This window comes from Urtica dioica, chromosome 4 (assembly GCF_054948205.1).
Source record: "Urtica dioica subsp. dioica isolate 48M chromosome 4, U.dioica_male_clone48M_v1_H2, whole genome shotgun sequence".
In the NCBI taxonomy this organism is placed as follows: domain Eukaryota; kingdom Viridiplantae; phylum Streptophyta; class Magnoliopsida; order Rosales; family Urticaceae; genus Urtica; species Urtica dioica.
Window position 1 is genome coordinate 12,387,749 of NC_142759.1, and position 13,703 is coordinate 12,401,451.

Below are 13,703 nucleotides of genomic sequence, written 5' to 3' on the forward strand. Positions count from 1 at the left end.
TATGCTCTTCGACATGTGTTGTCATCAGAGCGTACTCAGTGCTGTGAAGATGCAGAAGAGCAGTGTTGTGGCAGCTCAAGGAGTTTTTTAAAGACGATCTCCCAAATCCAAAAATTTATATTTTTCTGTTAAAAAGTTTTTTCCTTGATCAAATCTCTACTAAGTTGTTGTACATTGTTATCTTCACCGCTTAGGCTATGCTCTTTGACATGTGTTGTCAGCAGAGCGTACGCAGCGGCTGTGAAGATGCGGAAGAGCAGTGTAGTGGCAACTCATGGATTTTGAAAAGACCCTGTCTCAAATCCAAAAATGTTCTATTTTTTTCTATTGTGCTAAAAACATTTCGCTCGATCAAATCTCTATTGGAGTTATGGAACATTGTTATCTTCACCTCTTAAGCTATGCTCTCTGACATATGTTGTCAGCATAACGTACGCAGCTGCGGTGAAGATGATTTTCTAAAAGACCCTGTCTTAATTCTTAAAATGTTTTATTTTTTTTCCTATTCTGTTCAAAAGACTTTTCCTCGATTAAATCTCTATAGAGGTTTTCATCTTCATTTGTTTTCTTCCTATCTTATTTCAAAAGTTCTGGTCGAGGGCTTTGAAAACCTATTTAAACATGAACAAAGCTGCCACCATAACAGAGCTCGTCTCCCACTGGATCCTCCCTCAAAAGCCTGTCTGGCCTTGGTCGCCTCTGCATGAGTGTCGATGCACACTGTTGTGTTCACCGTTGCTGCTATTCTCTTCTACATATGTTGTCAGTTGAGTATGTGTAGCTAGCGCTGTGGTGACACCATAGGAGCGATCAGGCCATCACATGGTGTAAATGCGACGTGGGAGATTTATTTGTTGGTCTGTCTTTGTTCTCCTTTTATGTAAAACCCTTCTTTATGAATCTGAAAATGTTCAAAAACCTTATTTTTTTACCCTTCTTCTTGAAAAACCCTCCCTTAAATCTTAAAATGTTCAAAAACACTCTTTTTTGTCCTTTTATCTTCAAAACACCTTTCGTAAATCTGAAAACCTGAAAATGTTTAAAAAAAACCTTATTCTTTCATCCTGTAATCTTTGGAAACTCTCTCTTCAATCTGGATTCTGCCACAAAACAAATATTGGTTTTGCAAACTTATTTGTGATATATATTTGTACAATGCAGCAGAGAATTTAATGTTCTTTGACCTTGGTAGGCTCTCAATATTTTGTTTATCAATTGAGTATGTATAGTTTGTTTTATATTTCTTTTCTGGTCTAACTTTTGTGTTTTCTTACTATCTCTATGATTATAAATGTGTGGGTGTGGGTGTGGGTGTGGGTGTGGGTGTGGGTTTAAGAATTTAACCATTCTTGTCGTGTTCTGCTGTCCCTTGGTTACTTTGTTTGTAGCCTTTTTTTTGCTATTGGGATGGAAGCATTTAGGACCCAATTGTACTGAAGAACTTCCAAGCGCCAATGATCTACTGTATATTCCAACATGTATGACCAAGCTTAAATGTGATTTTAAAGACTAAACATAAATCGGTTTTAATATACTTATGTATAGTTGGAAGATAAAGACTGAGTGTTTGTGCATCCTTATTGTATTCAGGCTTGACGTTGTTACTTCTGTATACTGAGTCTTTCGCAGATAAATACCGAGTCTTCTGCATCCTTATTGTATTTGTTGTGATCCCACCTATTGTATCTCAAAACATTAGATATTTTATGCCGACTTAGGTGGAACATCCGGTCATTATCTGAAATCGAAAATTGTAGAGAGGACATGTTTAATCGAGAACTTGATCCCCTGCTCCCTAAATTTTATATAACGTTGGGTTATAAATACTTGGTTTCTGTTAATTGATATTTATTTAGGCGTGACAAAACTAGAAAGGGGAAGCTCTCAGAGGAATAGGTAAAGAAGGCATGAAAAAACTATTTCTTTTGTTCTGAAAGCAGCTCTGATTGTGCTGATTGTCCTTGCTCCGGTGGTTATGACATGTGAGAGCAGCGTGGTGATGATGAGAGACAAGAGTATGTTTTTCCCTTTCTTGTCCATTTTTTTCCTTTATTGTTTGTACTTGGTTCGTAACTCGGCCTGAAATTCCCTGCCACAGTGGTTTGAGAAATAGTGGCTCTTGGGTTGTAACTTGAAACAACTGAATTCTTCGGACAGACTGAATAAGGGCTTTGTGTAATGGGTACGCAACCGCTTTCTTTTAGTTCATTAAGTAATCATAGCATACATTCTATGTAGGAACTTAAAGAATAACTATTTATTTTTATCGTATAAGGAGGGCATAGTTTATTTTTAAAGAATTAACTATTTATTTTAGCAGTCAAAGGCTCTCATCTGTCGAGGTATGATCGCCTTGACTGCAAATACGTGATAAAACTCATGCATTTTCGTATTGGAATATCATTGCAATTATGTACAGAGATTTCGTTCAGGTCCCTATTAGCTGTCCTATTATGATATTTTCGTCAAAAGTAATCCTCTGCAAGTGGTTTTCTGGTAGATTAAGTTTTCTAGGAAATTGATCTGTGAAGAAATGACCGGTCTAAATGTTGTTGGTCCGGAAATTCTTTGTTAGCTTCAAGTGTTGACGAGATAAGTTATTTCATCATGCTTCTCTTTCGTATCAAATCCGTTGTTGAATTATGAGTCCTCACTAGCTTTTGCATTTTAGGCTCAAAATGAACTCATCAGCTTGCTTTTAAATACATAATTCAACTTTTAGCTGTTTTTCGAAATGTGAAGTGAGCATCATGCCATTTTTCAGACTCAGCTCACCATTTACCAATGAATTTGTCCGAGGATCTAAACTGGTATATATTTATAGGTCAGAGAATATGGCAATATATCACTTTGTACTCGGAGCTTTAGACTGGTAAGCAAATGAATGTATAGTTCCATGTTTATAGTCTGGTAAATATCTATTGTAATAACATGTCACAGTTTCATTCAGATAAAGGTAGTTCTTTTTTTCTTTTTTCTTTTTTTATTTTAGGGAAAAGGTAGTTCTTTCATGGCTAGCAAAATATAAGAGGCCACACAGGGGCAACTTATTAGATAAAATTTATACTTCTCATTCTCAGTAGTTTAAGATATCTTTTTCCCTTGATAAATTCCCAACTACTTACTTTTTGTATTATTTTTAATATAATCCACTTTTTTCTCAATTTATCTTCATATTTCCATGTTTTTTTTTCCATCTTGCTTGTTCTTTAATTTTTTTCTTCCTTGCTTGCTTGCATTAACAAGAGTAATTTTTATTTTTTATGGACATAGTATGTTTGTGGTTGAGTGGGGAACTGTGAGTCCTAATGTCAGTTTGTTAGGACCTTTGATATTAGGGAATCAAAATAATAATGAGATAATTATGAGGTTAAATCTAGTTTATACTTAGAAGTAAGTTTAGCCTATAATATAAATAATTATGAGATAATTATGAGGTTAAATCGTGGCGGGAGATCACGGATCTCTCAAATGTCCGATGTCAACTTTTGTATTTCATTTCGTTTGTATTTGAATTAATACAACAACACTACTGTTCTTATTAAATGACCACTTGGTGGTTGGTTATTTCATTCATGCTCGTCTTTTTTTAGTCTGAAATTAGCATTTTCGATATATCTCACTTGTATGTCGTCATGTACCTGTGTATGCAAAATCCTTGTTGTGCTTCCTTTTCGGTTTGGCTTGCTAATTGTTTTGAGCGCATATTGGTTTTTTGGTTTCAGTTTACCTGCTATTTGACCATGTAATTTTTCTCTTGGTCAGATATGAATTATGATATGTATTTGTTTTTATTTTTTATATATGATGAATTGTTTGGTTTGGCGGTTTGCTTTAGCATTCTTGTTAATTTGTATTTACAATGATCACTTGTATTTCGTTGGCTTGGCTATCAGTTATTTTGCTAATTTTTGTTCTCTTTTCTGGCTACTAATTTGTTTTTTTTTTTTTAAATGTTTGTATGTGTTCTTGTTTGTGAAAACATGTCATATGATCTTATTTGGTCATTTTGATTTCTGATGATGTCCAAGATGAATGTGGATTGTTGTTGGCTTTACTGCGTGTATTAGTCTGAAAATTTATAATATATATTTGTTAATATTTGTAATATATCATAATCCGTTTTTTTCATGGTAATCTGAAAGTTAAATAAACACTGAAGATTGATTTTACCATATTGATTCTCTGTAGTCAACTGTAGAATATCATTTGGGAGGCTACTACTTCAAATTAGGAAAAAAAAAATGAATACATAATAGCAACAAAGAGCTAACAATATTTAGTGGTCTTTAAGCAAAGCTAGCATAATCCGTGTATCCTTAGTCTGCGAATTAGTTTTTGAATGCTAAACCTGGTAGTTTGACTGGTGTCAATCATTAGTGTTTGCTTTGGCTCATGTTTTATTTATGTGATGCTACTTTTGTTTTATTTATAATGAAGTGTCTGAAAGTTTGCATTATAATCTGATGTAGGACCAAACGATGTATTCGATCAGTAACTTGATCATGTGTTCAAATATGATGATGTGTTTATGTATCATTTGTGATTTTTATTTCCCTGCTACTTGACAATATGTGTACATGAAAGTGACTATTTTGAAGATCGAAAATTTATAATACCCGCTATTTTCGAAATTAATTTTTCTTCTTTTCCATTTTCCTTTTTTACATTTACTTAATAGTTTACATATTGATACATGAAATGAAACCAACAATTTGTCAAAATTTAGACAAAATTTAATAGATGCAAACATTGACAATTTTAATAAACGTAAGCAGTTTAAGAAACAATTCATTTTTTAATAAATGTACATCATTTAATGAATGTTGGAGTTTTAATCATAAGTCCATTAAAACTATGAGAAGAAAAAAAAAAGTTGGAAAGTATAATTGACTAAGGCTAACAAGAATACAACGACAAAATATATTGCAAAAATAAAATCAGAAGTTAACAAGATTTTTCAGATTGTGCGAGAGACAGAGACAACACACCACCATCAGGACAAGAATTTTTTTCGGGGGTTCACTAGATATATAGTCTTAGTGCGATGAATATAGTAAAATTATTATTGTAAATTTTTTTGTTAATTGTAAGTATATTGACGTAATACACAAAGGGATAAATATGAAATGCTCAAATTTTGTACATGATGATAGATATTTGAATGGCTATTCAACTATAATTCACGAAAGTTGGCTATTTAACACTTCACACATTTTTGATTGCTTAGAGCATCTTTAATGGTTTAGCTTAGGCTATTGCTTAGCTAAATAGTATTTTTGTCACATAGATTTTTTAGAGCTAAATAGTTAAGCAACTAGCTTAAATTAGCCAATTTGCTTAGATTTGCTTAGCTAAATCAATAGCCAATATGCAAAACAATGGTTAAGCAACTAGCTAAACATTTTTGATATTTGCAAGTAAATCCCTACAATTCTTAAGCAAGAAACCATTAAAGATGCTCTTAGTTACTTAGAAATTTGTTTATACTTCATAGAAGAATTCGAGTTGATGTGATATTTTATTCCCCGTTCTTGTTTTTCACGAGTTTGTATTGGTTATTTATATAAATAATACCGTACAACTATTGTCTTTTGACCGTTTCAAACAGATTTCTGTAAGAAAAAAAAAAATAAATAAATCACTCACTAATGCCATTTTTAATTTTCCATTAAAATTTATTAGTACTTGAGTTATTAAAAATAAATTAGAAATTCAAGTTTTTAGAATATTTACGATCCTGAGTTACTCCTCTAAGATGGTATCACCCCTTCACGCGCATAGACACACATTGGCACAGACACTGGGAGCGTGAAGTATAGGCCCGATCATGTAGCCCACAACCGAGAATGGGTCCCGCTCTGATACCATCTTAAAGGCGTGGGGTTTCATCTAAAACCAAACTTGGTAATTAAAGGAGTAACCCACAAGCCTTATAAAGAGTCCAGGATCGTAATACTCGGTCGATGTGGGACTATCCTTGATATATTTCAGCTTTAAAAATCAAAAGAAAAAACTCGCTCAGCCGATGCTGATTAATCTTTGATAATTATTTTTGCTAAATATGTGAGCAAAAAACAAACCTGTAAGAAACTTCCATTTATAATAGAAACACTTTAACTACCGTACATTTATTACATATCACAAATCACAATCGATCGGCGAATATGGGTGTATATATTGGATCTTAATTTAATAATTGTCGTTATTTGGACTTTGACGGGAAAATGTGTGTCATGTACGTCGTGTCTCTCTGTACACTACGGATCACTTTATTTACCATTAATTGTAAGCTAATAAAATAGAAAAAGAAAATTGAGTGGTGTGAGTTAAAGCTAGTTGTCATTTTTCATGATCTTTTACTGTGTAAAAGATACGAATGTGTTTTCAGTTGGCCTGGGTCGCTGTAAATGCTCTTTGATCTTCTCTTGATTCGAATATAATAATCAAGCTGGTTTACTTAAATTTGACATACAAAAATAGTAGGCTATAAAATTGTAGATGTAATTGATTAAAAGCACAATTATAGTAAACATGAATACAAGATAAAAAAAAAACAAAAACAAAAACTGACGAATAGGTAACTTTTTAAAAATCTAGTTACTAAAAAAATGACAAATACATTACTGTGTTAAGAAAATAATAAGTATATTATTTAGTTTCTCACACTGCTATAAATATATTTTCTGATAAAAAGAGATACAGTTATATTTCATCTAACTCATTTTATTTAATTTTTTTAGTGACTAAGAGCATCTTTAATTGTGAAGTCAATATCACTTTTTGCTTCACTTGCCAGTTGCCACCTATGATTCTCAAGCTATATTCACTTAATCAAGAACCTCCCTTAATAATTAAGTAAACTAATACCATTTTTTGCTTATATGAGTCTCACATATCAACATCATCAAATAACAACCCAACAAATTTTTCTAGAGCTAATTAGCTCTATAGAACCAATTTGCTCTACAAAACAATATGACTTAAATATAAAACAATAGTGAAGCTACTTGCTTCAATTTTATGCTATTTAATAGTAAGTCTCTATAGTAAACCATTAAAGATGGTCTAATAACATGAAAATATATATGATACAAAATTATGAAAATTATTTTTTCAAAGAGATTATATTTTCTGAAATATCGTGGTATTGCTAAGCAATTGACATAAATCAAATTAATAATATATGTGATAGATTCTAATTACACACTAGAAAATCGACTTTTAGTTGAGTGTGGACCGATTTTTTGAATTATACGATTTAAAAAACATTTTTTAATACAATTTCCGAGTTAGATAGTATATATCAAAAAATACATAAATAGAAAGTGATTTTTTTTTTTTTGAAGAAAAATAGAAAGTGAATTTAAACTGAATTTATATATATATATATATATATATATATATATATGTGTGTCTATATATATATATATATATTTTTTGAGTTTTGACAAGTTTCTTGAAATTCAAACTTCAAAGCGTCGAAATTATTTATGATTAATTTAAGAGCTATTGTTCTAGGTTTCAATTTTTTCCGGCAATAAAAGAATTTCCTTCTTTTAAGCGAAATGACCTTGTCGTTGTAATAATGTGTTTGAAGATATCATGAACATAATTCGAAAATATTGTAGTTAGCAAGTTATTTAAAAAATGCCTACGTACAGTTTTTATCATGAAAAATGGAATGGAAAATAATTGATCATATGATTTCTTCTTTGCGCTCGGTAAGAACCAAATATTGAAATGTTGGTGGTCGATTTCACGTCTATAATTACGCAAATAAAAAATTATGGTGATCGATAAAAATTGCAACGAAAAATATTGCAAAAATTTGAAACAAACGTATACATGAAAATTACAATAACCAACAAAAATTACGATGGTCGACAAAAATGACTTTGTAAAATCATTTATTTATTGAATATAAGGTGATGGAATATGTCTTGATAAAAATATTGTTTGTGATGCATTTGGTCAAATTGCAATAATTTATTATTATTATTATTATTATTATTATTATTGTTGTTGTTGTTGTTGTTGAATTTTTTTTTTCTTTCTCAGTAATAAAGTGGGGTGTATTACCTCTATGTCTATCCTTTCAAATTTCAGCATCACCTATACGATCAAATCATTAGTCCTTTCGCTATCACAGAATTCGGATTCTTCTATAGATTTATGAAATTCCTAACATTTTTATACTATGTTTATGAGTTATATATACTTATACATATAATAGTAACAATTTAATAGTCTTACAAATATAAAATAAAAAAAACGTAGCCTCCATGATTTACTTGATAAGTTATTTAGATTGGGAAATGAGTGTACAAGTGTAAATTGTTATAAGCATTAGTTTATACATAATGGAAATTGAATCACGTATATGTCAAAGATAAGTTGATGTACATGTGTATTTTTATGAATAATGACTTTAAAATGATATATATAAATAACAATGGTATAGGTATTTTGCGTCAATAATGATTTACAATTTAGTTTTCTAAAAGAAATATCTTGGGGAAATTTCAGCCCTCAATTATATTCACCACATTACTCTCTCTTATTCACTTGATCAACTCTGTGTTACCCATCCTTCTCTTTTGATTTACTGTAGTTCTGATCTCCACAAGAAATAGTTTGTTTTTCAATAACAATTAACAAGAATTGGTTTATCTTCTGGTCTGAATTTCAAAAGACCATATTAATACGATCATTTTACTTCTCCAACTATGGAATAAGTTCATAACACAAGTGTGTTATTCTTTAGCTCTTGTTTATTGTGTAGCACTAATTGGAAGGGTTACCACCTTATGAATCTATGATAATATGATATATATATATATATATATATATATATCACTATCAATGATATATATATATATATATATATATGAATTATACTTATTTGTAATTTGTAATTTATGTCAATCATTACTTTGTCACCTCATAGTAAATTGGTATTAATTAAAAAAATTATCTTAATTCATTGATAGTGATTAACTACGTCACTATAATGTGTATTTGTTAGATTTATTTGATTTTGTTGCTCTTGTAATTGTGTCACTTTTCAATGAAACTAACATTTACACGAGAGAATAAGTTTGTTAGATCAGAATATGTTTGAATTATTTTAGCAGAATATCTCGGTAGCTTAATAACTTCGTAGTAAGATATTTAGTTATAAATTTATAGATTTTATTCAAAAGAATAAACCATATCAACAGTGAAGATTCAAGTCGTCTATTTATACAAAGACAAAAGCTTAAAAGAGTGAAACAAATAATCAAGTTGTGTTGTGTTAGCATTAGGACAAAATGATTTTTGGCTGCGACAAGTGGTATTTAAAATACTTTTGGATGTGACACCGAGCCTCACAAAAAAGTGGTAATTTCAAATTAGATCTTTAATATTTAGATGCGACATGTCGCATTTAAAAGTGTCACCGGATATTGATACAACTTTGTTGCATCCAAAAGTCAAAAATTTTAGTGGGATAAATTTTCCTCTTTTATTCGTTCATTTAATAAAGTGGAAAATGTTTCACTCTTGTTTTTCCTTTGACTTGGACTTTCAGAAATATAAACCCTCTTTTATTCTTCTTTCGTTGAGTAATTTCCCAAAGCAAATCCTCTCTTATATTCTATGCCACACGGACTATAATGCTGATTAAAGTTATATTTTATATACATTTGACGTAGCTTTATAATACAGTGACACCTAAATCACTATTTTTACTACCAATTGGATGCCAAATGTCGCATCTAAATCTATCAATTCCTGCCATCCGTAATTGATTTAGATGTGATTGTTATTGAATGGGGATAGTCTCACATTGGTTGCGTATGTGAATGGACATGTGTTTATATATCAGTTGAGCCTCTCTACTTAGTACCAATTGGTTTTAAGATGGAATTCAACATGGTATCAGAGCCTTGTACATTCACACAACTTAAATTTGGCATGGCCCACGCGTAGCATGAGAGTGATTGTTACTCGACCTGGTCACGTTAAGCGTGAGTGGGAGTATCGAAGGGGAATAGTCCCACATTGGTTGCGTGTGTGAATGGACATGTGTTTAAATAACAGTTGAGTCTCTTTACTTAGTATCAATTGGTTTTAAGATGGAATTCAACAACTGTCACATCCAAAGATCCATGACTTTTGAATGCGACAAGTCGCATCAAGGACCTTTAGCTACAGAATATTGGATGCGACTTTTGAACTTTTAGATGCGATTTTTTGTCGCATAAAAAAGATTTTTTTGTCATGGCATAGAGAATTATTAGGGATATTCAATAGCTCGTATTTTTTGGACTTCTGAGACTATATAACAAACCAAAAGCTCTCTAGAATACACACCACCATTTTGTTACATCCATTATTCGTTCTTATTTTTGTAAGAGTTTTACAAGGCTGAAGATTACATCAACTGGAAGCGCTTATATTCAAGGCTCGAGGCTTGGAGAATAGAAGAGCAATCAAAGACGTCGTGTGAAGACAATGTGTTATTGAATTAGCCTTCTTTGGACGGATCTGAAGAAGATGGTAAAAGATAAAGATCGTGTCATTTATTCCTTGTAAATCAAAGTAATTTTATAAGTTATTGAATAAGGGGCGTGGTGGGTTTTTTTTCGTAAGGGTTTGACCACTCAAAATAACCACATTGATTGTGTAAATTGGTTATATTCTATATTTTATTTATATAAACTGCTCTTATAGTTGATTGTTTAAACAAGTCTGTTCTCAAGCTCGGGTGTTTAAAAAAAACGGAGAAATTAAATACAAAGTGTGATTTTAATATTTTACTTTAATCATTGAAACTTTCGAAGGGTGTATATGATGACATCCAAATGGACTGATTTAATGTCTATTGAATTAACCAGTCAATATATTATGTGCAAATGAAGAGAATTCCTTCATCATTTTGGCTCCGTTTGAAACTCGGAAAATAGGAGGGAAATGAAAATGGAATCTCTCCTATTTTCTTTTGGTTGTTTGGATGGAGGTAAAATAGGATGAAAATGAAAGTATGAGGAAAAGTGAGAGAGAAAATGTATAACTAAAGTAGAGATTTCATTTTCTCGAAAAAAAATTGGATGGAAAATGAGAATCCCTCTAAATTTGATATATGGGGACCACGTTTGTGTGATCTTTCTTACTTTTTCCTCAATTTTCCCTTATACTTTCCATGACTTACAAATACAATCTAGAATTTTAATTTTACCTCTTGCTTTCCCTCATATTTTCATTTTCCCTTGTATTTTTTTATTTTTTCTCTTATTTTTTGAGTCTCAAACGTAGCCTTCATCCATCGAGTATGTAATAAATTAAATTTTGATATTAATATTAATAAATGTATTGACGGGACAATTAGACCAATATCTCAATAACCCATGTTCTTTTAAAAAAAAATAAGTAAATTTTTATTTTATTAATAAAATAACTCATCAAATCGAAACAAATTAAATTAACTGTTTAGTTAATTTAATTTACTTCGGTCTGATGAATTATTTTATTAACAAAATGAAACTTTGATTAAAATATTAAAATAAATTAAGGGATTGACTAGTTGCAACAAATTTTTTATTTATTAAAGCTTGTATTTACATTGATCTATTAGGTCCCGGGCCTAATTTTGATTTGAACGAGAAATTTTTTTTTCCACAAGATTGTCGAAAAATTGTCTCAGACTTTTGCCTCAAGTAACTCTATATTAGAAAGCTAAATACGTCCAAATATTTGGTTTGATTATCATGGTACACACCCATATAATTAAAATTATGAAAAGTATTCTCATCTTATATGTGATTTTATATATCATATTGAATTATTAGATTGATCGTCATCAAAATGGTATAAAAAAATCTAGCTGCTGCACTTGAACTTTTAATTTTTGGTATGATCGCCTCCACTGAGATACGGAGACTCCGGTGATCTCGATTAATGTAGGAATCTCGACCTAGAGAAATATATTTTCATTTTTTTATTTTTATTTTCTTCTTCATGTTTTGCCTTTTCTTTTGATTATGTATGAATAATCCAGACTTATTTGATCTGGTTTTTGTACCGCCTGATCTTTAGTCGGATAGATTTTGAATATTTCTTCAGATTTGAATATCAGATCTAAGATATGATTTTCTTTGTGCGTGGATTTCAGTCAGGAAAGATCTCTAAAACTGCAATCTACAACAGCTGAATAGCGAGTTTTCACTCGTGATTCGTATAATAATCTGATAATGAATAGTTATCTGCGTAGAGTGTAATCCACATGCTATTTTATTGTATTTATGATTGTTTGTGGTCAATTTCTCATCTTCTTTATGTAGTAGTTTTGAATTTTCTCCGCGCTATTATAGTAATATAAATCTTTGACTTTTATCAATATATCCATTTTGAATTGCCTTTTAAAACAAAAAAACAAAAGTTGACCGTCATCTCCTTAAGTGGATTATTTTATTTCCTTGATTCATGGAATTTAATTTCATGTTTATGGAAATATAATAATATGTGATAGAATGAATTTAGATGCATTTTTGGTCTTCGTTAATGTAAGATTTGCACAAAATTTTTGGTAGAAATGATAAATACTCTTTTTCCTTTCATAATATACACTAAAGGATATCAATTATGTCCATCCATAAACTTTGTATTATCGTAATCTATGGTTGCACGCCAATTTTAAAAGCTCTGAATTTGCCTTTCATATAGATATATGCATGAACACAAATGGAAGAAAATGAATTCATTCAATCACTCAATTACAAAATGCGTTAAGGTCAAACTTACAAAGGGATGCGTAATTAAATTTTGCCCTTACCACACAAGTCGATGACAATTTGAGAGAACGGAAACCTGTTCCTTCTTTTGTCCAGACAAATGTATGTTTTATCGTTTGTCGAGTATTTTCTCTTTGTACGAGAGAGGTTTATCCCCGGGTTTTTGGTTTATTTCGGGCTGGTGTGTGAGGTCTTACCGAGATTTCGAGTTCGCTGGGTGTGTTATATGCAATTTTTTTAAGAGGAACACATGAGAGGGTTGTCTTAGTCTCATCATCTCAAGGTTTTAGATAAGAGCGTGTTAGGGATGGCTAAGTGAGTTATGGTTAGGCGAGGGCGTGGTATTATAATGGTCACAACATTCTTTCTAGTGTTAGAGTTCATTGCCTACGAGAATAGAATGCAATATTCTAAAACTCGTTTAAGCACGTTAAGTCTTGATTTGTGGTGCTTGGTCAGCCCTGTGTGGCTTGAAGACTGTATTAGGAAGAATATTAAGTCCTTTTTGCTGGTTTAATGATATCATATCCTTTTTCCCCTAAAAAAAAGAATGCAATATTTGTTTATGAATTTAATAAAAGTAGACTTTTTTTTATCAGAGAGAGAGAGAGAGAGAGATGATTTTAGTTAATTAAAAATTGAGAAATCTAATATTAATCCAAACTCTTAGTCTTCTACAGTAACTAATTTATATATTTATATCATGATATGAAATATTCGAGTCTAATTGTAACACTTAAATTGGTAAATGATTAATCTACGATTGAGTAGCTAGATTAAACATCACATATGCGGTTCAAGTGTAGGTTCACTTAGTGGAAGAATTATGTGCATATTGTATGTTCAAGACTTGGAAAAATATTGTTTAGATGTGTCGTTTAAGTAACCATTATGACAAAGTGTTAGGTCACAAACGGTGGTCATAGT

The 13,703-nt window shown here is 30.9% G+C and overlaps 1 long non-coding RNA gene across 1 annotated transcript; it reads left to right on the forward strand.

Moving 5' to 3' along the window:
- Positions 1 to 1,830: 1,830 nt before the first annotated feature.
- LOC149400512 (uncharacterized) lies at positions 1,831 to 2,922 on the forward strand. Its single transcript, XR_016296748.1, has 3 exons — positions 1,831 to 2,015; positions 2,099 to 2,182; positions 2,825 to 2,922. It is a non-coding gene; the product is annotated as an uncharacterized LOC149400512 (long non-coding RNA).
- Positions 2,923 to 13,703: the final 10,781 nt, after the last annotated feature.